Source organism: Phacochoerus africanus, chromosome 3 (genome assembly GCF_016906955.1).
Source record: "Phacochoerus africanus isolate WHEZ1 chromosome 3, ROS_Pafr_v1, whole genome shotgun sequence".
In the NCBI taxonomy this organism is placed as follows: domain Eukaryota; kingdom Metazoa; phylum Chordata; class Mammalia; order Artiodactyla; family Suidae; genus Phacochoerus; species Phacochoerus africanus.
Genome location: NC_062546.1, coordinates 184,295,383 through 184,320,103, shown reverse-complemented (window position 1 = coordinate 184,320,103; position 24,721 = coordinate 184,295,383). Strand labels below are relative to the sequence as shown.

The 24,721-nt window shown below is 46.2% G+C and overlaps 1 long non-coding RNA gene across 3 annotated transcripts; it reads right to left on the bottom strand.

Moving 5' to 3' along the window:
- Window positions 1-10,017: 10,017 nt before the first annotated feature.
- LOC125122269 (uncharacterized) lies at window positions 10,018-19,796 on the bottom strand. 3 transcript variants are annotated; one of them, XR_007133751.1, is made up of 5 exons: window positions 19,641-19,796; window positions 15,206-15,297; window positions 13,569-13,668; window positions 11,539-11,616; window positions 10,018-10,488 (listed from the first exon to the last, which is right to left on the bottom strand). It is a non-coding gene; the product is annotated as an uncharacterized LOC125122269 (long non-coding RNA). The 3 variants fall into 3 exon arrangements; XR_007133750.1 differs by having other exon boundaries at window positions 13,587-13,668; XR_007133752.1 differs by having other exon boundaries at window positions 13,587-13,668; window positions 15,206-15,294.
- Between the last annotated feature and the right edge of the window lie 4,925 nt (window positions 19,797-24,721).

Here is a 24,721-nt window from a genome sequence, read left to right as displayed (position 1 = left end):
CCAGCCTTGGCAAAGTCATTAGTATTCCTTGGAGGGTCGTGCTTTATTCTTTGTGGGGGTTTCCTGGGCAGATGTTTAGCAACATTCCATTCATCAACAACAAGCCAAGAGGCTTGACCAGAGCCAAGACCAGAGAGAATTACCAACCTGTATGTGAAATCAAGGTTTTCAGGGACATCCCCTTGTTTGGCCCATCCAGAGTTTTCCCAAGCAAAGCCCACCTAATCTGACACAGCAATTGAGAGGGAGAGGAAGTAGGGTAATTTATGTCATTTCCATCAGAAAATGTCAACACTGCACACAGGATAGTTAATCCAGAATTAAATAGCAAGCACTTGCTCAAAATTGACTTAACACATTTCTCAAAGCACCTCAGATTGTTGCAAAACCTCTCTGTGCTATTTAAAAAAAAAAAAGAAAGAAAGAAAAGGAAAATCAAAAGCAAAACAAGACAAAACAAAAAAAAACACAGCAGTTTGGAGTTGGGAACAAAGAGTCCCAGAATAGTTTCATTTCCACACCACGGTCACAGCAAAACAATCCTTTGGAAAATGCTTTTTAGTTAACAAGTCTATTTACTTGTCTCATTGGGTCCTTGCGACAATGCGAGCATTCCTTGCAGCCTTTGATGCCATGTCCAAACACTCTGCCTGCTTTTGAGGTCATCCTGGATCTCCGATGCTGCCTCTACCCCGATCTGTCTCATGTTTGTGCGTCCTGAGTTATGCAGACTCCTCTCCTAAGATGCAGGTTCTAGGAACGCCTGCACTCACATGGTCTCCACGGCTTCTCACAGGCACTCTCAATTGCAGTGGATCTTGCCTGGTTTTTTCTCTCTGGTTTCTTTTATAAAGTTTGTCTTTGATACTTTGAAGTTTTGCTATGGTGTATGTTAAAGAATATTTGGTTTTGATTCTCTAGTTTGGGATTTGTGGTGATTCCTGAATTTAAACATCCTTGGAAGTTCCCACTGTGGCACAGTGGGTTAAGAATCCAACTACAGCAGCTCAGGTCTCTACAGAGGTGCAGGTTCCATCCCTGGCCTGGTACCATGGATTAAAGGACCCAGCATTGCCACAGCTGTGGCATAGGTCACAGATTCAGTCTGTGGCTCAGATTCAGTCCCTGGCCAGCAACTCCCATATGTGGCCAATGCAGCCATAAAAAAAAAAAAAAAAAAAAAAAAAAAAAAAAAAAAACTCATCTTTCATCAATTCTCAGGCATCTTCTCTCCAAGCATGGCCTCACCCCCATCTCTCCATTTTCTTTTCTGGACTTCTGCTAGATGCATGAGAGGCTCTCTCGTTTTCTCCTCCATGTCTCCTAATATCTGTTTCATAGTTTCCATCTCCAGGCTCTACTGGGATACTTTCCTAGATTTACCTCCAAGTTCAGTCATTTTTTCTTCAGCTATGTCTAATCTACCACTTAATTCATTCACTGAGTCTTAAATTTTCATGAGTAGTTTTCGGGTTTTTTTTTTTCTAAGAAAGGATACTCTTTATTTTTGAAGTCTGCCTTGTTGGGTTCACTTTCTAGGTATGCATTATGCTTTTGAAGCCTTACTTTATGCTATTAGTCATTTTAACACACTGAGTTTCTGGTCTCCTATGAAAGTTCTATAATCTAAGCTTCTAGGAGGTCTAGTCCTATTGTTTGCTGGATCTGTGGACACCAGCTCATGGCTCTTCCTTGTGGGCTATGTGATTTTGGATTGTGAGCTCATCTTCAGCTGGACTTTAATCTGGAGAAAGTGGTATCATCAAAGTGTTTGCTTCCAACAGAGTTTCACTGGCCCAAACCAAATTTTATATTATTTCTTAGACCAGGGGTTTCTAGGTTGTGCAGGAACTATTTATTCCAACCCCAAACCCACTAAAGACTCATGCCAGTGGTTTTCAATTCTTAAGGGAGACATTTTCCTTCCCCTCCTGACCTAGAGCTCAGTTCAAGATAAACAAATTTTCTTCCCATTTTTTTTTTTTTTATGCTAGAGATTGACTATTTCTGGTCTACAGTTGTTTAAAGGATGTTGTCCTTCCACGGTTTTGGCTTTATGTGGAAGTCCCAGTGCCAACCCTCCACCTCCCAGAGGCTCAAGATCTTGTTTCTTGTCCCTGAACAGCATTAAAACCCAAACCCCTGTGTAAATAAAAGCAGCTCTAACATCAGCACCAGTCCTCCGCCCCCACCATAACTGCAAAGGACAGCCCATGTGCTTACTTTTCTAGTTTTCAGTTCCTTCTTGGTTTCTGGCTCCTGGAGCTTTTTTTGTCCACTCAGCCTTTTTAATAACAGATAGTATTTTTTTGTTTGTAAACACCACACACCATGCCTACTGACTCCTTTAACTCCAGTAATACCTCTTGAGCTAGGTACTATTATTATCGGTCTCATTTTCATATAAAGAAATTGAGGCACAGACAAGTAGAGTCACTTTTCCCAAGGTGTCACGGCTAGGAAGCTCAGGCTGAAACTCAGGCAACCTGGCTTCAGAGCTTGCCTTCTTTGTCAACACTTCACGGGGCTCTCTCATTGAGGATATGTAGGTGTTTCCTAACGGGAAACTCTTTAGATACCATGTTGCAGTTTCACACTGTTGCTCCCCAAACTGAATGAAGAATAACTGCATGAATAGATGTACTTTTCTGTCCATCAGACAGGCAACCTGGTGATTTTCACTGGCTAATCTCATAAAGTTGAAGCCCATCTCTTGGGTGGAAGATCAAATCCAGGCTCTATCATGAGCACATCTGCTGATTCAAAGTAAATGACTCAGATATGGGGAAATTTTAGCACATCACAGTCATGAGGGACAGAGACAGGATTTTCCAAGGCTCAGTCCATGGATAACATGCATCAGAATAAATCCAAGATATTTCTTTAAAAATGCAGATTTTTGAGACCCTACCCCAAATCTACAGAGTCAGAATTCTTAGGGTTGGGCCCAGGAATCTGCCTTTCAAAAATAATCTCTCCATCAAGTGCTAATTCTAATGGACACCAGAGCTTGAGAACCACTGCTCAGTCTTCACTTTGGAACCCAACCTGGGTCTATGTTCCTTCTCAAGACGTGACCATGACAGGCATAGCAAAGCCCCCTTCTTCCCTTTTACGATCTAGTGCCCCACAGGTGGGGAAGCAAGCTCACAGAGGATGGCCTTCTGCTGGGCCCCCATTGCATCTGCGTTCCCAAGCACCACCCTATGGTATCATTAATTGTCTCAACTGATGGTCTATCTTCTCATATAGTCTGTGAAGGTGGAAAACACTTCTCAGTCAGCTTTGTGTCCCTGATGCAAACCACGGTACCTGACATGCAGCAATCGCTCAATATTTGTCGAAATTGATTTGCATTTCTCAGGAGCCACCTGCTAATCAATGATACTGTGAGGGCTAGAACCCAGGTGTTAATTTTCCCAAGAAGACTTTAAATCTTCCAATCCTGTGGTCCCAGAAGCCATTTTTCTCCCATTCTTTTAGAGGAAGACGAAATTTCCTCCTCCTCAGACCAAAAGCCGATCTGAGGTATGGGAGGTCCGCTCATTCCTCCTCACCCCTCTGAATCCCACTGTGACCCAGGGACTGCTATCCAGGTACCTCACCGGAGATGAATGAGTGCAGGATGAGGGCTGAGCATTTAGAAGCTGTGATGTGGGAATCATTGAGAAGTGATGTGGCCCAGACAGGGATGTCAAGAGCTCAGCAGCCTCCAGACAAAAAGTTCATGCTGTTGATGCTTGAAGGCAGGGAAGCTGTGCTGAGATGCCAGTAGGCTCCTTCACCTGTCTTCCTCTTCCAAGCATCACCCTTTGACTTGCAGGCTTGCCCCGTGTCTGCAGTTCCCCTGGAGGTTGCCAAGGAGACCCTGTGGCAGGGGATCTAACCCCTATTCCCCATCAACACTCTCTGCCCATCAATATCTCTCCAAGGGACCTCAATCCACACGCCTTCCTTCATACCAGGGTTTGTCCCAAAACTCAGTCCCGAGTTTAATCATCTTGCTTAGGGTTTTCCTCCTGGGAAAAGGAGAAGGACTTTGCTGGAGTCCTCCAGTTTATTTCTGTGGGAGACATTCTATTCTAGTGCTTTCTATGCCCCAGGCACTGTCTGAGTGCCTCTGCAGGTTGGCTACTGAGATTGACAGAATGTGGACCCCGCCCTGACTGTTTGGAAGGAAGGCAAATGTTCACACACATTTAACACACTCTCTGCCAGGTCATCATCCTTCAAGGAACAGTTTCAGGCCTCACATTCTGCCTGAACAACTTCCACCCTTGGACTCTCTCTGCGGGAGTCACATCTTGGGTGGTGCTTTTTAGCGCTCATGGGGCCTACGTGACGAGGGGCACTGAAGCTCCGGGGGTGACCTGCATGCTCCAGTGCCATGGAATCCCAGGTGTCTTGCAAGGGCGTCCCCTCACAGGAATCTAGGAACAGCAAGAATGCCCCCCTCCTGGCTTTCTGTCTGCAGTCTCTTGGCCTCCCCTGTTTCACCTCTGACTCACCCTTGACTGTAGTCTCAGTTTTCACTAATCTGGAAGCCTCATGTGATGCTGTTACAGTGGTGTGGGCAGGAAAGGAGAATTCCTCCCACCCCCATGAAATCCCCAAGGGACTGAGGTGGATAATATCCAGGGGTCCCAAATATCCAGGGGTCCACTTACTTTCCTCTGTCTTTGGCCACTTATGCTGTTTACAGGTTTGTTTGTTCAGATGTATTTATTTATTACACTGGCTCAAGTGTAAGCTGAAAACTCCAGCATCGAGCTGAGGCAGATGGACAGATATAAATGACTTTCTCAAGCCCTGATTTCTCTCTTCTCTCTCAGGTCTGCTGACTCTGGTTGGCTCCATCTCAAACCTGTTCTCCCCCGGGGTGGCAAGATGGCCACAGCAGTGCAAGTCCCACCTCACCTCCATTCCAGTTCCGATGGAAGTGCCAGGAGTGGTTCTCATCGGCTCTGACTGGTCTGGGTTGGGTCACATGACCACCCCCAGACCTATTACCATCGTGTCGGGAGAACGGGGTTCACCCACGGCCAGACCAGAGCTTCTTACTCCACCCAGATCACATAGACTGGAAGAAAAATGGAAGTGGAGAAAATGAATGCAAATGTTTGTGACAACGAATGTCTTGAGCACCATAAACACTTTACCTGCGTTATGTTATTCAGTACCTACCTCACAAGGTAACTTTATTTAATGATAAAAAAAAACCCAAATTTTACCCCAAACGGTGGAGAAACGGTGAGCATTGAATTGCTCTTCCTGACTTTTTTTTTCTTTTAATGGCCGTAGCTGCTGTATAAGGAAGTGTCCAGGTTAGGAGTTGAATTGGAGCTGCAGCTGCAGGCCTACGCCACAGCCACAGCAATGCCAGATTCAAAGCTGCATCTACGACCTACCCTGCAGCTTGTGGCAACCCTGAATCCTTAACCCACTGAGTGAGGCCAGGGATCGAACCTGTATCCTCACCGACACTAAGTTGGATATTTAACCTGCTGAGCCACAATGGGAAATCCAGATCTTCCTATTCCAGAGCCACTCTCATTCTATTTTGCTTATAAATCACTCCATCCTACAAACCATTCAGTCTTAAGAATCTCAGGTCTCCTGCCACCTCTCTTTATCCCTTATCTCCCACATTCAATTGTCACTAGATCCCCCCCCACACACACACACCCCTCATCTGTCCTTGCCCTGCCATCCCACTGTCCCTGTCCTCGATGGCTTTCATTACCTCACTCCCCAGTAAAGACAGTAGCTCCCTAAGGGATCCTGGAGTCCCCACCCCAGGTGCCCACACCGATGGACTCAGACTGGACACAGTTTATAGACCTGACCTGTTAACTTTTTTTGAACCAACATTTTTTCATTGTTAGACGATTCCTCAAATAATTATTATTTCCAGCATCTCTTTTAAAACTGAAAGACCTGGAAAGGTTTTAGGTAAGTTTTAAAAATTTCTCTGATCTTCAGTTTCCCACGTGAGCTGGAGATAATAATACCTGTCTGATAGCGTTGCTGAGGTGATTGATTACGTGTGGATCCTTCCAGAGACGGTAGGCTCACATGGGCGCCCTGGGCTTTCCTACCTCTGAAGATAATCTCCCAGGTTCCTGTAGCATCTTTCTCCAGGGGCCCAAATGGCTCTGACCTGTGTGGTCTCCCCGAGCCTCGCAGTAGTACCGGGAGGAGGTTAAAAGCAGCTCTGGACGCCCATATGTGAAAAGAAAAAGGATCCTTCTGGGAAATGATGACTTTCATCTAACATCACGCCATCAGGTAGAACGAGGACTAACTGTTCTGTCCAACCCTTAAAACTTTGCCAAATCATATTCTATGAACATTCTTACAATGTCTGAGCAGGAGCAATCCAGGTGAGACAGAAGAAAGAAGAGCTGTTTGTTCTACCTGTGACTAGCCGCCAAAGGGAGGTTCCACAATCTTCTCAGAGGCTGAAGGATTTATGGGATTCTAATCACACAAATAGTGCTCCTGCTGGAAAAACAATACATCTACCACCACACCAATCTTGGCAGATGATGTAATCAGTTTTACTGTTAGCGTCATCAGCGGTGATTATTGGCAAGAACAGCGTTATGAAATATTGAAGCCACTAAAAACAATGAGGCAGGAGTTCCCACTATGGTGCAGCAGGTTAAGATCTGGCATTGTCTCTGTGATGGCACTGGTTCCATTCCAGGCCTGGCATTCCACAGCTGAGGCATAGGTTGCAGCTATGGCTCAGATTCAGTTCCTGGCCTGGGAACTTCCTCATGCCATGGGTGCAGCCAAAAAAAACCCAAAAAAAGAAAAAACAAACAACAAGGCAGATCTATCTATGTGTACTGAGACATGGTTTACTTAAAAAGGGCAGAGCGATTAAAAAACATTAGAAGATCTGGCAATATTAGATCTGTATTTTCTTTTTCTTTTTAGGGCCACGCCTGTGGCACATAGAAGTTCCCAGGCTTGGGACTGCAGCTGCAGCTGCAGGCCTATACCACAGCCACAGCAAGGAGGGATCCCAGCCACATCTGTGACCTATGCAGCAGCTACAGCAATGGTGGATGCTTAACTCACTGCGCCAGGTCAGGGGTGGAACCCACATCTCCACGGACACTATGCCAGGTTCTTAACCCCCTGAACAACAACAGGAACTTCTTTTTTTATTATTATTATTAATGATTTTGATTTTTTTCTATTATAGCTGGTATACAGGGCTCTGTAAGTTTTCCACTGTACAGCAAGGTGACCCAGTCGCACATACCTATATACATTCAAAAACAGGAATTTCTAGACCTGCATATTAATGCATAAAATTGCACAGCTGCTGCCTGCTTTAGAAAGGGCATCCACATTTTGTTTGCCTACCTCCCCTTGTTCTTCTTCTTTAAAAGTGAAATTTAAATATTAGAAGAAATACAATATCCACAGATTTTAAAAGTACATGTAGGGAGAGTTCCCATCATGTTGCAATGGAAATAACTCCCACTAGGAACCATGAGGTTGCAGGTTCGATCCCTGGCCTCGCTCAGTGGGTTAAGGATCTGGCGTTGCTGTGAGCTGTGGTGTAGTTTGCAGACACGGCTCGGATCCTGCATTGCTGTGGCTGTGGTGCAGGCCAGCAGCCATAGCTCCGATTGGACCCCTAGCCTGGGAACCTCCATATGCCTTGGGTATGGCCCTAAAAAGCAAAACAAACAAACAATCAATCAAACAAAAAAGTACATATGGGGATCCAGTGAATAGTCTCCCTTCAAATCTTACTCCAAAGCCAAACAGCACCCCTATCTTATGGCCTCTCAGATATTCTGCGCACACACAACCAAATACACACACGTATGGTACTCATACTCTTTTTTCCTTTTCTTTACGAAAATGAAAACTCACTAAACTCCCTGTTCTTTACCTTATGTTTTTGCTTAACAATGTCTCTTGAAGATTATTACAGATTTGTACCCCCCAAAAAAGCTTTTTTGTTGTTGCTTTTTTTTGTTGGTTTTTTGTTTCTGTTTTGCCTATTTGGTTTGCTTGGGGTAGGGATCGATGGTTTTTGGTTTTTTACTGATGGATGTTATTCTTTTCTATGGATATACCATGGCGTATTTAACCAACACCCTACTGATGGACTTTGGGAATATTTCTAATCATTTGCAATTATAAACAATTCTACGACAAATTACCACATGCAAGTGGTATCTCACACAAAAATAAGAACAAACTCTAGAAGTAGAATGACAGAGTCAAAAAGCATATTCTAAAAATGAAGCTTTAAATTGCTGGGGAGGAGTTCCCATTGTGGTTCAGAGGTAATGAACCCGACTAGTTTCCATGAGGATGCGGGTTCAATCCTTGACCCTGCTCAGTGGGTTATGGATCTGGCGTTGCTGTGAGCTGTGGTATAGGTCACAGACACAACTCAGATCTGGTGTTGCTATGGCTATGGCGTAGGCCCGTAGCTGCAGCTCCAGTTCGACCCCTAGCCTGGGAACCTCCATATGCCATGGGTGTGGCCCTAAAAAACATTAAACAAACAAATAAAAAATCGCCGGGGACAAAACACAACATTAGAAAGATTTAAGATGGCTCCTGCTGTACTTATGACACTATGCTGACTGACCTACATTGGTGTTTTGCATTATCTCTTCCTCCGGACAATACATTCAAGCAAGGCAAGCATCTGTCTCATTTCGCATCCTAGAATACAGTGTCAATAAAGAGTTGCTAAAGGAAGGAAAAGAGGAGGGAAGATTTGTTTTAAACAGAGGTTCGTCCTGGGACCCGGTGACCCCAGCAAAGTTCTGCTTGCCCAAAGGCCCTGATTTTATGACCTAATGAAATTAGAAATCCTCACACCCTCCCCCTAAAAAAAAAAATCTCCAAAGAACACCAGAGGGAAAAATGAGAGAAACTCAACACTAAGGTCAGGCCACAGAAGAGTGGACATATTTCCTTCTGAGACAAGTAGGTGTGTCAGATACCACTTTCCCAGTTGGCCTGAGTGAAACAATGTGGTAGAAGCCAGACTTTCTATTCCAGGAAGGGAAAAGTTGAGCTGGAGACAGAAAGATGGTCCATCAGGGGGAAAGATAATCAACCCTCTGGCCTCATTTTAGTTCTAACTAGATCCACATTTGCTCCACATTGACAAATGCCTTTTTTTTTTCCATCCAGATACTCCCCCAGATGATTTCAGGAGCCCCTGAGGGGTGCAATTTGGCACATATCTACCCATAGGATCTTCACAAAGTCTCACCCCAAAGCAAATTCGATATAACAAAATGAACAAGTCCTTGGTGCTAGCTAGAAATTCCTCAAGACCCAGCACTAAGACCTGATACCCTTTTCAAAAATGGCAGCCACCAGTGGACCAGCAGGAAGATTTGTTGTGTCTCTGAGTGTGTGAAGGCAGAGCGTTGGAGGATGACACCAAGGGTTTGAGAACGTCTTCCCTCCCAACCCAATAAAGACAAGTTTGGGAGGAGGAAGGAGAAGAGGAAGGCCTGGAGGAGAGGGCAGAGAGAGGACTCGGGTCGGGGGAAGAGGATGTGCCTGGAAGGGAAGCAGGATCGCAGTTGAGGCAGGTGCTTTCCACACTCTGGTTCAGAGAGAGAGGAAAGGAGAGGAAGGGAAGAGATGGGAGGAGAGGAGGGCAGGGGACACAGGAAGGCCTGCCGGGCTTCCAGGGCACCTCCTGCCCAGGCTGGGAAGAGCGAGCATCTAAATGCCCCCGAAGCCCTTCATGGAAAAGCCAGGTCTTCCTGGAGGACGACCGCAGAGTCCATGAGAGGCTGCCTACTGGGAGGTTATGGAAACAGGGGCCGCGGGCAGGCCAACTGGAGAGGCGTTTCGGCGACGGTTTGCCCTGGTATGTGAAAAATTTTTCCTGCTTAGATAGTTGGCAAACATTTTAGAGGCAAAATGGAATTTATTAACAGAAAATATTTGTCAAGGATTGCTCTGATTGTTCCCTCCCCCCTCCCTCTGTTCTTTTCTTTCTTTCTCCCTTTTTTCCCCCCTTCCTTTTTTCAGGGTGGAGGCCTTCATCAACAAGATTCTTTCATCTTCCTTTGTGGTTTGGATCTTTAAGCCTGACTTGAAAGAAGAGGGAGATGGCTTTAGGGGAAATGCTGCACCCCCCCCCCCCCAAGGACAGCTTCCTTCTCTACATGCAGGTGTCAGCTTTCTGCCCCTAAAGGGCCTGGGCTGACATGAAATTGTCTTTCCAGAGGAGTTCCTTCTGGGCTTGGAGCCCCCAGGACTGGGTCTGAATCTATAATGGCTTATTAATGTTGCGGCTTTCATCTTTTTGAGTCTTCATTTCCTGAGGGGAAAAATGAGGGGTGAATAACACTGATCTCTTTGATGGTTGTACAACTATAAATATAATAAAATTCATTGAATTAAAAAAATACGTATCTCTTGCCGTTGCTGTGAAGATGAAACACGAAAGTGGATGCCAAGTGTCTGGTACAGGATCTGGAACAGAGTAGGACTTCAGAGAAGAACTTGCCATTAGTTCTGTACCTTCCAATACAGGACAGAGACCCTGGAACCTGCTCACAGGCTAATCAACGAGGCTTAGAATGTGGCACTTTGGGTATCAGTTAGTAACAGAGAGATAAGACACAGCCTTTTAAACCCACATTTAGCCAGAGGCAGCAAAAACAGACAGTGTTTATTGAGAGCATACTAAGAAGCAAGTGCTCTATAAAAACTATGGTGTATGGAGTTCCCATTGTGACTGAGCAGTTAACACACCCGACTAGCATCCATGAGGACACAGGTTCAATCCCTGGCCTCACTCAGTGGGTTAAGGATCCAGTGTGCTGCAAGCTGCGGTGTAGGTCAAAATGCAGCTGGGATCTGGCATTGATGTGGCTGTGGCTGTGGCATAGGCTGGCAGCCACAGCTCCGATTCAACTGCTAGCCTGGGAACTTCCATATGCCGAGGGTGTGGCCCTAAAAAGACAAAAAAAAAAAAAATTACGTTGTGGGAGTTCCTGTTGTGGCTCAGCAGGTTATGAACCGCTCTAGTACCCATGAAGATGCAAGTTCAATCCCTGGCCTTGCTTAGTGAGTTAAGGATTTGACGTTGCTGTGAGCTATGATGTCGGTCACAGATGGGGCTCAGATCCCACGTTGCTGTGGCCGTGGTGTAGCCTGGCAGCTGCAGCTCCGATTCAACCCCTAGCCTAGGAACTTTCATACGCCTCAGGTGTGGCCCTAAAAAGCAAAAAAAAAAAAAAAAAAAAAAAAGCCCAAAACCTTTACGGTGTTATTTAACCCACCCGACTACCCTCCTATTATCCCGAGGCTAGTAGTATTAAAGTGGCTGAAGCAGCATTGAACCCAGACCATCGGCTTCCCCACCCCACTTTCTTAACCATAATGAAAGCTCCATCACTGCAGCAATGAAAAGGGAAACACACAATCATATTCTTGTGGGTTGAACAAGCTTGGACATTAGCTTTTCCAGATCTGTTGTGAGGAGGAGGAAAGTAAAGGCCAGAGAGGGCAAATTCTCACTCAGGGCCATGGAGCTGGTGATGGTAGAACCAGGACTGGAAGCTCAGCTTCTGGAATTTCGGGTCAGTGTCCTGCCACCTAGAGAGAGAGGAATGATCAGATTCCCTGGGGGAGAGAATACTGGTTGGCCTCATAGCCCTTGAGAGCTGTGGGCCTTAACTTCTCAAATGGGAATGTAACCTAAATTTAACCCACCCCAAACCAAATGCTTTCTCAAGCACCTTTGATTGGGTGCCTGCTGTGAGGGAGGCATCTCGGGTGCATACACCTGTGGGGAGACTAAAGATGGAGGACCCCTCATTTGTGGAACTGGAAAGGGGCTTCAGGCCCTGTCAAGTTCATCTCTGATGAGCTGGAACTTGGCAGCTGCAGGAACAGGACTCCAGAGCTTGTTAGGCTCTGGGTGGAGCTGCAGAGGAAGAGGGACCTATGGGGATGAGGGGTCTAGAAAGACTCATTTACAATGACCCTAAGAAACCATGGGCTGGGCCACATCATTTCCCATCTAAGCCATACCTGGACACACAGAAATGGTAGTACCAATTCTTCAGATACTGCAAACATCCTATACCACTCGGTAAGAAGCCAATGCCCTGAGCCCCAAGAGTGCCCCTGGCTACCTCCACTCTCTCTCCAGGCACCTTCCTAACCTCCCTCTGGTCCAGCGACTAAAGAGTTAACACTTGCCCCAGCAGAGGTCCGCCTGCCTTCCGAGCTGACTATCTGTGAAGACTGGTCTAGAACTAAACTCATTCTTACTGTTTTTAAATAGTTTGAATGTCTCCCCCAGATGAAACTACCCAAATGGAATGAGGTATCTAAACAGAGCCACATGGGGTCCATTTGGGGTGGCTCCCTGGAGGACAGATCCTGCAAAGGAAATATGAAGGGCTAAGGGATGCAATTTAGTGGCCGGGAGAGGGAGGGTTTGGACAAAAGCTCTGATTAAGGGGCAATCGTCCTGAGCACGCTGGGGTCTAAACATAGGGTTCGGGCGCCCTGTACATCCCTATGGGCACCTCCCCTGCGACAGATGCTGAGGGCAGGCCTAGCAGCCCAAGGTCACATTATTAATACTCCTTGATCTGCCCAACTCCCTGGCATTTCCCTGCCAGCAGCACCCTCCTTCCCCTCCCTGCTCCTAGGAATGCAGGTCAGAACAGCAGCAGAGGGCTCCCCCGCAACCCCTGAAATCCTCTGCTGGGCAGGGTCCTCCAGAGCCCATCCAGGCAGGGTGAAGGTAGGAGGCTTTGACTGTGATGCAGATTTTTTAGGGCCAAACCTGTGGCATGTGGAGGTTTCCAGGTAAGGGGGTCCAATTGGAGTTTAGCTGCAAGCCTACACCACAGCCACAGCAATGCCAGATCGGAGCCGCATCTGTGACCTGCACCACAGCTCACAGCAACACTGGATCCTTAGGCCGATGAGCAAGGCCAGAGATTGAACCCATGTCCTTATGGATCCTAGTCAGGTTCATTTCTGCTGAGCCATGATAGGAACTCCCAGGAAAAGAGTTTCAATAACTTCTGGGCGATGGTGTCCTCTATCTTGTGACAGTTGGAAAGGGGTTCCTTAAGACTTCATCTCAATCCCTTGGACTCAAAGGGAGAAAGAGTAAATTGGAACAGGAAGGAGGGAGCGGAGGGAGCTAGGGTCAAACCCACACACCTCCCTCTACCTTGCTGCTGAACTTCAGGGGGCAGATGGCAGCTCTCATTCCACTGGCTCTGGAGCTGGATGGTCCTGGGTTCACATCCCGCCTCTTCCCTTATCAGCTGTCTGACTATCTGACTCTGATAGTTATCTAACCTCCCAGAGCTCAGTTTCCTCATCTGTAAAATGGGAATAATAATAACCCAGGGTCCTTGGAAAGGTTAAATGAGCTAATGGATGGAGGGCCTCTACCCATGTGACTATTGTTAGTTCTCTTCTCTTCCTTCCTCATATTAAGTCGGGCAAGAAAATGAAAACTATCTCCCTAGGCATTCAAATATTCATAAGGTAAGATTTTTTTTCTGTCAGCGACATACTTTCTCACATCTCTTCACCTGGTGTTTTCTTTCCTTGGGCTCCGCATCCCTGGTCTTCTTAGTGAAAGAGTGAGACATTCAGACCGTCAGAAGATGGTTCCTGAAGTCAAGCAGACACTTCAGAAGGGATGGTCTCTGCGGTTTTATGCTGCACATCAGGAGCCTATCCAGTGTTCAGAGGGTTGTTTTTTGGTTTTTTGTCTTTTGTCTTTTTAGGGCCACACCTAAAAAGCACATGGAGCACATGGAGGTTCCCAGGCTAGGGGTCTAATCGGAGCTGTTGCTGCTGGCAACACACCCATAACCTATTTATTTGACATTTAGGTTGTGATATACATATAATGATAAATGCTAAACAAATTAAATAAACAAGCAAATATTTATTTATGCTATAACATTATCAAGCCATTAAAAATTAGGTTTGGTGCACCTCAATGTTCACAGCAGCATTATTTACAATTGCAAAACTGTGGAAGCAACCTAAGTGTCTACCAACAGGCAAATGGATAAAGAAGGTGTGGGGTACACATACAATGGGACACAACTCAGCCACAAAGAGAATGAAAATTTGCCATTTGCAACACCCATGATGGACTTGCAGGATATTATGTTTAGTGAAATAAGTCAGACAAAGACAAATACTGTAAGACATCTTTTTTTTTTTTTAGGGTCACACCCACAGCGTATGGAAGTTCCCAGGCTGGAGGCTGAATTGGAGCTGCAGCTGCCGGCCTACACCACAGCCATGGCAACGCTGGATCCAAGCCACATCTGCAACCTACTCTGCAGCTTGCAGCAATACCAGATCCTTAATCCACTGAGTGAGGCCAGGGATCAAACCCGCATCCTCATGGATACTAGACAGATTCTTAACCTGCTGAGCCACAACAGGAACTCCTGGAAAAGTATTTATTGGGAGAGAGAGATTCTTAAAATATGAAGTACAGTGAAGAGTCAAGACACAAACTGTATTCATGGCATGATCTCAAATATTCAATAGATGTTCGAGTAGAGACAAAAGACCAAAAGGAAATTTACCAAAATATAAATTCCGGTCAACTCTTGAGTGTGGGGATTAAAGGTGAGTTTTATCTCATTCATTACAAAAGGAATCCATATCCTTCTAGGACATTTGAAAAATGCAGAATGGGATAACCAGAAAAAGTTGACTTAAATTTTTAAGTATCTTTAAAAAAAAAGAATGGATGGTTTCCAATTGACCCGCCAAAACCTCAGCAATCAAAATGATCAGCTCTTCAGAGTTTCATTGTGGCTCAGCTGGTTCTGAACACGACTAGGATCCATGAGGCTACGGGTTCAGTCCCTGACCTCACTCAATGGGTTAAGGATCTGGCATTGCCTTGAGCTGTGGTATAGGTCGCAGACGTGGCTTAGATCCCACACGGCTATGGCTGTGGTGTAGGCCGTCGGCTATAGCTCCAATTCAACCCCTAGCATGGGAACCTCCACATTCTGCAGGTGCCGCTGTAAAAAGCAAAAACAAAAACAAAAAATTATCAGCTCTTCGACTACCTACTACCCACCTCCAATGTTTGCAACACTCTCCTCCCTACACACACGCACACACCTACACACCCCCTGCCTACATGTACATACACGTGTACACAGACGCTCACCCGCGGAGCACTCCTGAGATTCCCACATGGGCACATGAGGTCAAGTCCCTTGCGGTTGTAGCAGGAGCCTGAGGCTGAAAAGAAGGCATCTGCTGGAAAGATGGAAGAGAAAAAAAAATAAGAGGAGGTGGGGCGTGGGGCTTGTGAGGGTGGGGTACAATGGGAAAGGAAGGGAGTGGGCTTCCAGGAATAAAATTCCTACAAATCACCATCTTGGTTCAGAAAGATGAGTTGAATTTTCTCCAGATATAGAAGAGTCTCCAGGACAGATGGGGTGGCAGCTGTTTTAAGAAAAATAGAGACAACTGTCTGGAAGGACTCAGGGGTTGCTCCCCAGCACCAGGGTCAGTTGTGTTCTGTGCTGGATAACACACGTCCCCACGACCTTGTGGTTATAAGAGCAAGAAGAGTTTTTTATGCTCAGGTACCCGCAACTTGCTCAGGGCCAGATGGGGGCAGTTGCCCTCTGCTCCAGGCACTGACCACACTGGGGGCTCCAGCACGGCTCACTCACAGAGCTGGCACCCTGGCACTGGGTGTTCAGCCAGAGCCACAGGCTCTGAGCATCCGTTCCTCCCCACGTGGTCTCTGCTCTTCACAGGCTGCTTTGGCTTCCCCTGGGCACAGTGGCTGGCTTCCAAGAGCAAGCGTCCCAAGAGACAGAAGTGGCAGCTGCCAGTTTCTGAAGACCTGGGCCCAGATATGGGTACAGCGCCTCAACTACTGTATTGATTTGTCCAGTAGTCACAAGGCCAGATTCCAGGGGAAGGGAGACAGATTCCCACCGCTCTAGAAGAGGATGGTCAAAGAATTTGGGAAAAGTGTTTTAAAACTACCACAGAGGTGGGGCAGACAAGATCATTTCTTGGGGAGTTCCTCCAGGAAAGCCATTTATAACATCGCTGCACTCGAGAAGGTGTAAGATCTGTGGGATGAGCAATATCACGCCCTATTCATAAAGAAGCAGCCTGCTCGGCCTGGGCAGGGAAAACCCTATTTCTCTCTTTGGCCCACCTCTCCAGTCCCCGTAGCAAGGATCCCTCCAGCCTCTGGTCTCCTCCCCATCCCCGCAACATCCCTAATGACCTTGAACAACCTCCTGATGAGCCCCAGGGCTGTGACTCCTCAGAGCCAGCTGCAGAAGCAGAAAATGTCAGGGACCACTCAGGGGACCCTGGCAGGAAAAGCAGGCCGCTTTCTCCCCTTGGGAATGTGGAGCACCTGATGAGGGGGCGGAGGGAGCTGGGTGTGCAGCCCTATGGGGCTGCTCTTCTCATGGGACTATAACTCCCTAAGGCTCTGAGCAGGAGGATCCCGGATGGAGTCCAGCCCTTTACACTCAGAGGACACTGAGTCTTAGAGCGAAGAAGAGGCTGGCCTGGAAAAGCAGGACTAGCACCCAATTCTCCTGACCCCAAATCCATCTCTTGGCTCGTTCCTGCCCTGCTATGAAGTTTCGACTGTGAGGGAGGCACTCATGCACCAAGGAGCTCATTTTGCTTGAGAAGATGTTTCCAATCCAGCACCTCCATCCAGAAGCCCCCAGTAGGGCATCTAAACATTTCCTCTGCAGAGGCCAGAAGCCGAGGAGAGATCTGCAGAACCAAGGCAATCTGCTTCCCATTGCCAAGCTCACCACCCCCACCCGACCCTCCAAGAGTGAAACTCTTCCAAAGTCACCAGGGTCATCTTTCATTAAGGTGGGAGTCATGCTCTCCACAGCATGACGTAGTCAAGGCTGATCCACCATAACAACTCAGCCTAAATCCCAAACCACCAGAAGCTATATTCACCTTCTCAGGACAAGAAAAAGGATTGGGGGTGGGGGGCAGGGGTAGATGGACACTTAAGACAAAATCTGTTTTTCCTCCCAATTTTGAAGTTTCAAGACCTATTTTCCATCCACTTAATGGACAAGACCTTCTATTGAGCTTCCTTTCAGCCTTTTTCCATTCCTCCTTTTCTTCTTTGTTTCTTTTTTCCTTTATACATCTTCCTCATGTGCTTGCATGCTCCCCTTTCTCCCCCGCCCCACCCTTTTATTCACAATCTAACTCAATGGAATATTTTTCTTTGGGGATCATGGGAGATTTTCTGACATCAGGGAACCCGGATGAGGTATGTGCACTTATAATATCTATTAATATCAATATATATATATATATATAGAGAGAGAGAGAGAGTTCTATCTCAAGAATTTGCTGTTCTTTTGATGACAATCTAATCATTTGCAAGGACAGAAACACCTGCTGAGGCACCAGCCTCGTGAGAGACACACTACCAGCTATTACGGTCTCCTTCCTGGCTGTTCAGTTCGGAAGCAACATCAGACATCCCTGGGCCATTTCTCAGCAAGCAAAAATTTTAGAAGAATCATACATCAGAAACAATAATTAGGACATTTTTAAAGAGACATGGACCATAAAACTTGCTTCTAGCATCCTCAAAAAACATTACCATTAGAGTAGATTAGTCTGGGATTCGAGTTTTCAGGGCAGGATTAAAAGAAACACATATATGGATTCAATGCTAGTAATGATATTAAATACACATCAGTTTCATGTGTCAAAATGTTTTCCTGATTCAATGCATTTATGCTCCACCTTAGCATAGAGACATGAGAGTTCTCTTGTGGCACGGCGGATTAAGGATCCAGTGTTATCACTGCAGCAGCTCAGGTCGCTGCTGTGGCGCAGATTTGATCCCTGGCCCAGGAACTTTCACATGCTGAGGGTGCAGCCAGAAAAAAGGAAAAAGAAAAAAAAGCATAGAGATATGGAGTCATGAAAGATGCTATTATCAAGGAAATCTGGTCTCGAATCCTGGCTCAGCCTAACCAGCTGTAAGTGTAAAAATACTTCACTGGACTTCAGTTTCCTCATCTATAAAACAAGAGACAAAAAAATATCCAATTCTTGGGGTTGAAAGGATTCAATGAGATAATGTCTTAAAGCCCTGGATAAATGTTAATTTCCCTCCCTCCTACGTCCTTGCCTTGGGTGGAGAGGGAGATGATTCAAACAGGTATTACCACACCCTTAGCATCAAGAAGATTACAACCTGGTTGAAAAGACAACACCTAGTAATATAGAATAAACTGCCAAATTGGTGCAAAGCTGGAAATAGTCAACACACAAACAGTATGGAGATAAAGGGGATGGCCAGATTGGGAAATCTTCCCATAGGAGATGGGCCTAGAAGAACCGGTAGTTTGGAGCAGAAAGGAAGCTGGCATTTCAGGCCCAGGTGTTGAGGGAAGAGTCAAACTAGTGTGTCTGTGGGAGACGAGACGAGACTGACCACACAAAATGATACGGCAGGAGAGGGCCAGGGGCACGGTGTGGAGACGCTGTGGAGCCAGGAAGGGGTAAGTGGGCATGAGCTCATGGGAAGTGGGGTTAATTGTAGTGCTGGTATCATGAGATCAGAGTTTGATGGAAGGGAAAGTTGTAGCCCTCCTGTCTCCCCAGAGAGGAGCCAGCAGGAGAATCATCAACAAGACAAGGGGGGTGGGGCTTGCCCACGGCTTAGATGTTGGGAGTGAAAAGGGGAGGAGGAATTGGGGATGACTCCCGGTGTGAGGCAGGGTAGCAGGGGAGTCCACTGACCACACGGAGACTGAGAACAGGGGACAGGCGTTGCCTGAAGAAGAACAAGGTTTGGGTCGGTTTTGGACAAGTTTATGTAAGACAGCCCTTTGTGCGGAGGTCTCCAGGGCCTATTTCCACTTCTATTTATTTATTTATTTTAAATTTTAATTAGGGTTGATTTACAATGTTCTGTCAATTTCTGCTGTACAGCAAAGTGACCCAGTTATACACATACATACTTTCTTTTTCTCACATTATCCCCCATCATGCTCCATCACAAGGGATTAGATATAGTTCCCTGTGCTGTATAGCAGGACCTCATCGCTTATCTACTCCAGATGCAATAATTCGCATCTGCTAACCCCAAACTCCCCGGCCATCCCACTCACTCCCAGACCCCTTGGCAACCACAAGTCTGATCTTCTATTTAATGCTACCCTCTCCTCTTTTTCTTCCAGCATCATATTTCCTAAAACCTCAAATGGATGCGCCTGGAGGCAGGAAGTTACACAAGCTATCCAGAGGAAGCCAGAGCCACGCTCAACAGCCGCGTTCCCCAGGTCTTTGCTGGGTCCCCCAATTGTTGTGTTCACCTCCCTCCCCTTTTTACAGAAGAATAATAAGAGTTTCTGGAAAGGATTTGACCTTATATGAGGCAAAAATCTCATGACTTAGGGAGAGTCAATGCCATAGAGAATCTTAGAACCCTAAGGTAACCAGATGTTCTTTCTGAGCTCTTGATAATACCCTTTCTCAACTGTATACATTCCAGCTACTTCATCCTAGTTGGTAGCTTGTCGTTTCTCTTTGGGTAAGATACCCTTTTGGAGAATGGTCAGAGGTACCTTGCATGGATCCTCTTGCCCAAGCATTCTGCCTCCAGGGAAGTCCACCCTTATCGGCTGCTGCTGTTCACCGTGGCTTTGGCTGGCAGAGCTGTGTGGGACTTTGGGCACCAGAATAGCAAGCAGGCCCGGAGGCAGCCAGCATCAGGAATCGAGGAAGGGAGTTCCAGATGGAAGCAGCAGAGTGTGAAGATGCTTGACTGCAGGCCAGCCCCGGGGCGGGGGGAGAGGCGCGGGGGCTTGGAATGCCCTAAAAGGTTCCAGACCAGAGGAGAAAGGCTGCTAGGAAAGGCTGAGAGCATCGGCACGCAGACCCAAAGGAACGTCTGGTATTCAGTCCCTATGGTCATACAATTTGGAGAATTACAGACTCCCCAGGAATTGAAATCACCTGCACCCTAAAATTCTCATGGCCTTGAGCCTTCTGCCAAGATGACCAAAGCAGAGATGGAAATCTGCCACAACTCTTATGGGTCATTCATTCAAGACCCCCTAATATTTCTATTGCCTTCTATGATGTGTCAGAAGGATAGGAAATCCAAATTCAGATTTTTCTGGACAACTAGAAGGAAACAGGTAAACGCAGAGGAAATGATTTATATCAATTACAACAAAGTGAATAAAAGTTAGAGAACAGAAAGAACCTCTCAGGAGTCTGATAGGGTGTGCAATACAGTCTAGTCTACACTATAGTCTCAAAAGTGAGTCTTTGTGTTCTTTGTGGAAGAGACAACCACACAGGGCCTCAGTTTCCTCATCTGTAAAATGTGGAGACCATTCCCCACTTTGCCTTTCTTGATATTGCAGCGAGTGAAGTCCATGTGAGATGCTAAAGACCTTGACATCTCCTAAGGAAGTTTCTTGTGATTTCTCCGAAGTAGAGACTTATGAACCGTGAGGTTATCCAACCAAGGAGATGGGAAAATGAGGGCTCTTCACCCCTATGTCCTCTTCCAGAAACACTAGATGGGCAAATGAGGCCAGAACCATCTGTAACTTACTACCAGGCTGTGCTTATCCTTTCAGCTGCCAACACTCCTCCTGCTTTCAGATGATAACCTATTTTCTTCCACCAAACCATCGTCACTTGACCACTCCCAGGACTTGATGATCCCAAGTACTGCAAGAACACCTCCCACCAGCCTCCATCAGAGCTCCCAGGTAGCAGGCGTAGACTCCTTCTGGAGGCAGGGGCTAGCCACATGCCCAAATGGAGGCAAAGAGAGAATACTAAGAAAAGCCTGAAACACCGTCTCAGCCTGTGGGTTTCAGCTGTAGCTGAGGGAGCCTCAGAGTCCCAATGAGGTGTCTCAGTGGAGGGTGGGCGTGGCCCAGGACTAGTTTGGGGCCCCCAACCCCTACTGCCATCATGGTAGCTTTGATGTTATTGGTCTTATATATTGCAGTTCCATATATGCTTTTGCTTACTGAGGGGGCTCTGTGGCTCTAAAAATGTTTATAAAGCTCTATCTGCACTGATATATTTTATAAGTACAGAAACCAAAGCCTAGAGATAACCCCACAAATCTGTATAGTCTCCACATTAGGCACAGTGCCAGTAACTCAGAAAAAGTTCAATAGCTGGTTGCTGGAAGTAGGAAGGAAAAAAGGAAGGAAGGATGGACGGATGGAAGGAAGGAAGGAAAGTAGAAAGGGAGGAAGGGAAGAAGGAAGGAAGGAAAGAAGAAAAGGAGGGAGGGAGGGAAGAAAGAAGGAAGGAAGGAAGGGAGATACTTCTGCACAGACATAATCTCTTGGTTTCTCTTCCCTAAGTAAGCTAACCTCTTCCACAGTTGTTTTTTTCTTCTGGGTTACAGAGGGCAAATGCTGTAAATTCTCTCTAAGGGGAAAGCTGGGTAGAAGTACTCAGGGACATTAAAAAAACTAAGTTGGCATTGTAAAGGAAACAGCCAATATATTTAGCTACCCATGGCATGCCAAGGCCTTATTGAGACAGAAATAAGCACTGTAGGAGGAAGCTCAATTAAATATTTTTCTAAGCAGTCAGTTCTGGGCTTTGCCTGAACATGGATATAGAGCTGGGGCAAAGCAAAGGACAGAAAGCCAAGAGGATTCTGAGTGGGGGCTTCTGTAAAGCTAGTGACCCCAGGGGGAGGGGACTGGCCTGCTGCCATGGCCCAAAGAGCAGGATCTCTCCTCCTTTCAGGCAGTTTCCAGAATCCCTACTTTGGAGGGAACCACCACCTCTCTCACACCCATTCTTAAGTGGCACCATAGCTCTGAAATATTCTTCCTTCAAGTTCTACCCAATTTTTCTAAAGTCCTTCCACTAGTTAACACCACCTAGAGTCTTGCCCTGTTAAGAAGTAAGGTTCCTCGATAACCTGAGGGAAAGGACACTTTGGGCAGGGAGCACCACACACATCCAGCTTGTCTTTGTTAAAATATGTGGTACTTCAGTCCAGAGGCATAGCAATGACCATCCCACATGGACTGGGCTCTGAGGATGGGCTCCCAGGCTAGGCAGGGCGAAGAGGAAAGAGCTACCTGGTGGTGGCACAGGCCATCCCACACACAAGCCAGATACGCACGCCAACGTACACGCGTATGAATAAGAGCAAATATCTTCCCTTTTTTTTTTTTTTGCATGTGGGATCATACTGTTTTGAAAACAGCTTTTCTCACTTAAAAACATATCATCAACATTTTCCCATGTCATTGAGTATTCTTCTACGACGTGATTTTTAACATCTATATCGCATGCTCTCATTTGGAAGGCAGACTTTAGCCAACCTCCAGCTGTTAAGCATTTAGATTGTTTCCTGTTATTATAACGCTAAAATGAACACCCTCAGGGCACAGCCTTGTGTTCATTTCTAATCATTTCAAGAGGCAGAATGGCCGGTGGTTAAGAAGGGCCTTGCAGCTGTTCTTCCGGAATCTCAATCCCTCGCTCTTTCGACTTTGCTCAAATGACAGAACTTTTCTGAGCCTCATTTTCTTTATTTGCAAAAGGAAAATTTACTTGTAAAAAGTATTAATAGTACTGACCTTATAAGAGTGTCCTGGGGATTAAGTAAATTAATAAATGTAAAGGGCTTAAAAGAATGCCATCCTTGGCTCTGTGTCGTTGGTTGAGAAAGTACTCAATAAACTTTAATTATTATGTCTTTGGGGTTATAGTCTTTGATGAAGAATGTCTGCATCAGCAATTTTATACATTTTTAAGGCCTCTGAAACATGTTGCCCAACTGCCCTTCTGAAGGATGGTGCCAACTTATATTCCCACAGGCGGTTTATAAAGACCACAGCTTCCAAACCTCATCTTTTACAGTAGTGAAGATGTTCGCTTTCACCAATGTGGATTTCTCCACAGTGGTGGGATTTAGCACTGTTGACCCCTCTCTCTTGAAACCCCCATTACCTGGCTCTGTTTTCCGGGTTCTCTTCCTATATCGCTGATCTTTCTTTCATGTGCTTTCTTGCCTCCCCTTTCTTGGGACCAAGTAAGGCTGGGTTTCCTTAGGTCTAAACCTTGGCAGCCTTCTCCTCTTTCACTGCATGCTTTTTCTTGGAAGTTCCACCTTTTCTGATGCCTGTAGTTCTCACTCATCACTAATGTCTGGATCCTACACTCCATGTGGGTATCCCATCATCTCAAACCTCCAGATGTCACACTAAATCCACCATAGCCTGCTCCCTCTCCTCAACCTCCCCAAGGCAAGCTCCCGGTTTCCAGCTTCCTGTCACCAAAGCATGAAACTTCAAAGATGACTTGAGGAAGTTCCTACTGTGGCTCAGGGGTAACGAACCCAACAGTATCCATGAGGACGTAGGTTTGATTCCTGGCCTTGCTCAGTGGGTTAAGGATCTGGTGTTGCTGTGAGCTGTGATGTAGGTTGCAGATGTATCTTGGATCCTGCATTGCTGTGGCTGTGGCGTAGGCCAACAGATGTAGCTCTGATTCGACCCTAGCCTGGGAACTTCCATGTGCAATGGGTGGGACCCTAAAAAGGAAAAAAAGAAATTCCTTGAACTCCTCGCCCGCCAACATCTAAGACCCACACTTTACTTTTTCTCAATACCTCCTGGAGTGTCTCTCCCTTTCCATTTCCAACACCAGCACCCTTATTCAAACTTTTCTCACCAGGCAGGTGCTCTTGCAGCCAGCTCTCCCCTTTCTCCAGTCATGGGCCTCTGGACACACAGCCGCCCCCCTACTCAAGGATTCGCTGCCAGAGTGAGGCCCACATGCCTCCATGCAGCATTCAAGGACTTCAAAGCCCAGTCTTACTCTATATTTCCGGCCCAGTCCTCTGGACATTTTCTTTTGCCCTTCCTTTTGCCTGGAATATCCATTTGCTCTAAATCCTAGCCATCCTTCAAATCATTCTCTTCCCTGCAGGATTTTCTAGCCACAATAATAACTTGATTTAGTTGGGACAGTTGGGCTACAGGCAATAGTTTGAGAAACACTCAAACTGGCTTCAACCATCAGGATATTTACTAGCTCACCTCAAAGGAAATCTATGGGTAGAGTAGCCAACAGGGTCAATGGTAGCAGATGCCCTTGTTAACCAACGTCTATTTCTTTCTTCCTCTTTCCTAACAGAGCTTCGACTTTGTTCAAATCCCCATCTCTCCTTTGCTCAGCCATGTGCCCCAGGGAAGCTGACCTCACTTCTTAACTGGGGTGAGTAATGATTAAGAACACGGGTCCTGGGGCCTGAATTCAAAATTTAGTTCTGCCACTTCCAAGCTGAGTGATCCTTGGGCAAAATATGTTAATGCCATATTTCAATGTCCTCATGTATAAAATGAAGATTCTAATAGTACATCTCCTAGAGCATTGTAATACAGGTATAACACTTAGCACAGCACCTGCACATAATAAAAATTCTATGTGTGGTGTGCTTGCTATTTGTACCCCAACTAAGATGATAAGACAGCCATGGCATTCCCAGACTTTGAGGTAGCCATGGAACCCAGTGCTTGCCAAAAAGTCAAGAGAGTGGTTTGCTGGGCATCTTTTGGGGAGACTATCCTAACTCTTAAGAAGAAGGTACAGAGTTCCCGTCATGGCTCAGTAGTTAACAAATCCAACTAGGACCATGAGATTG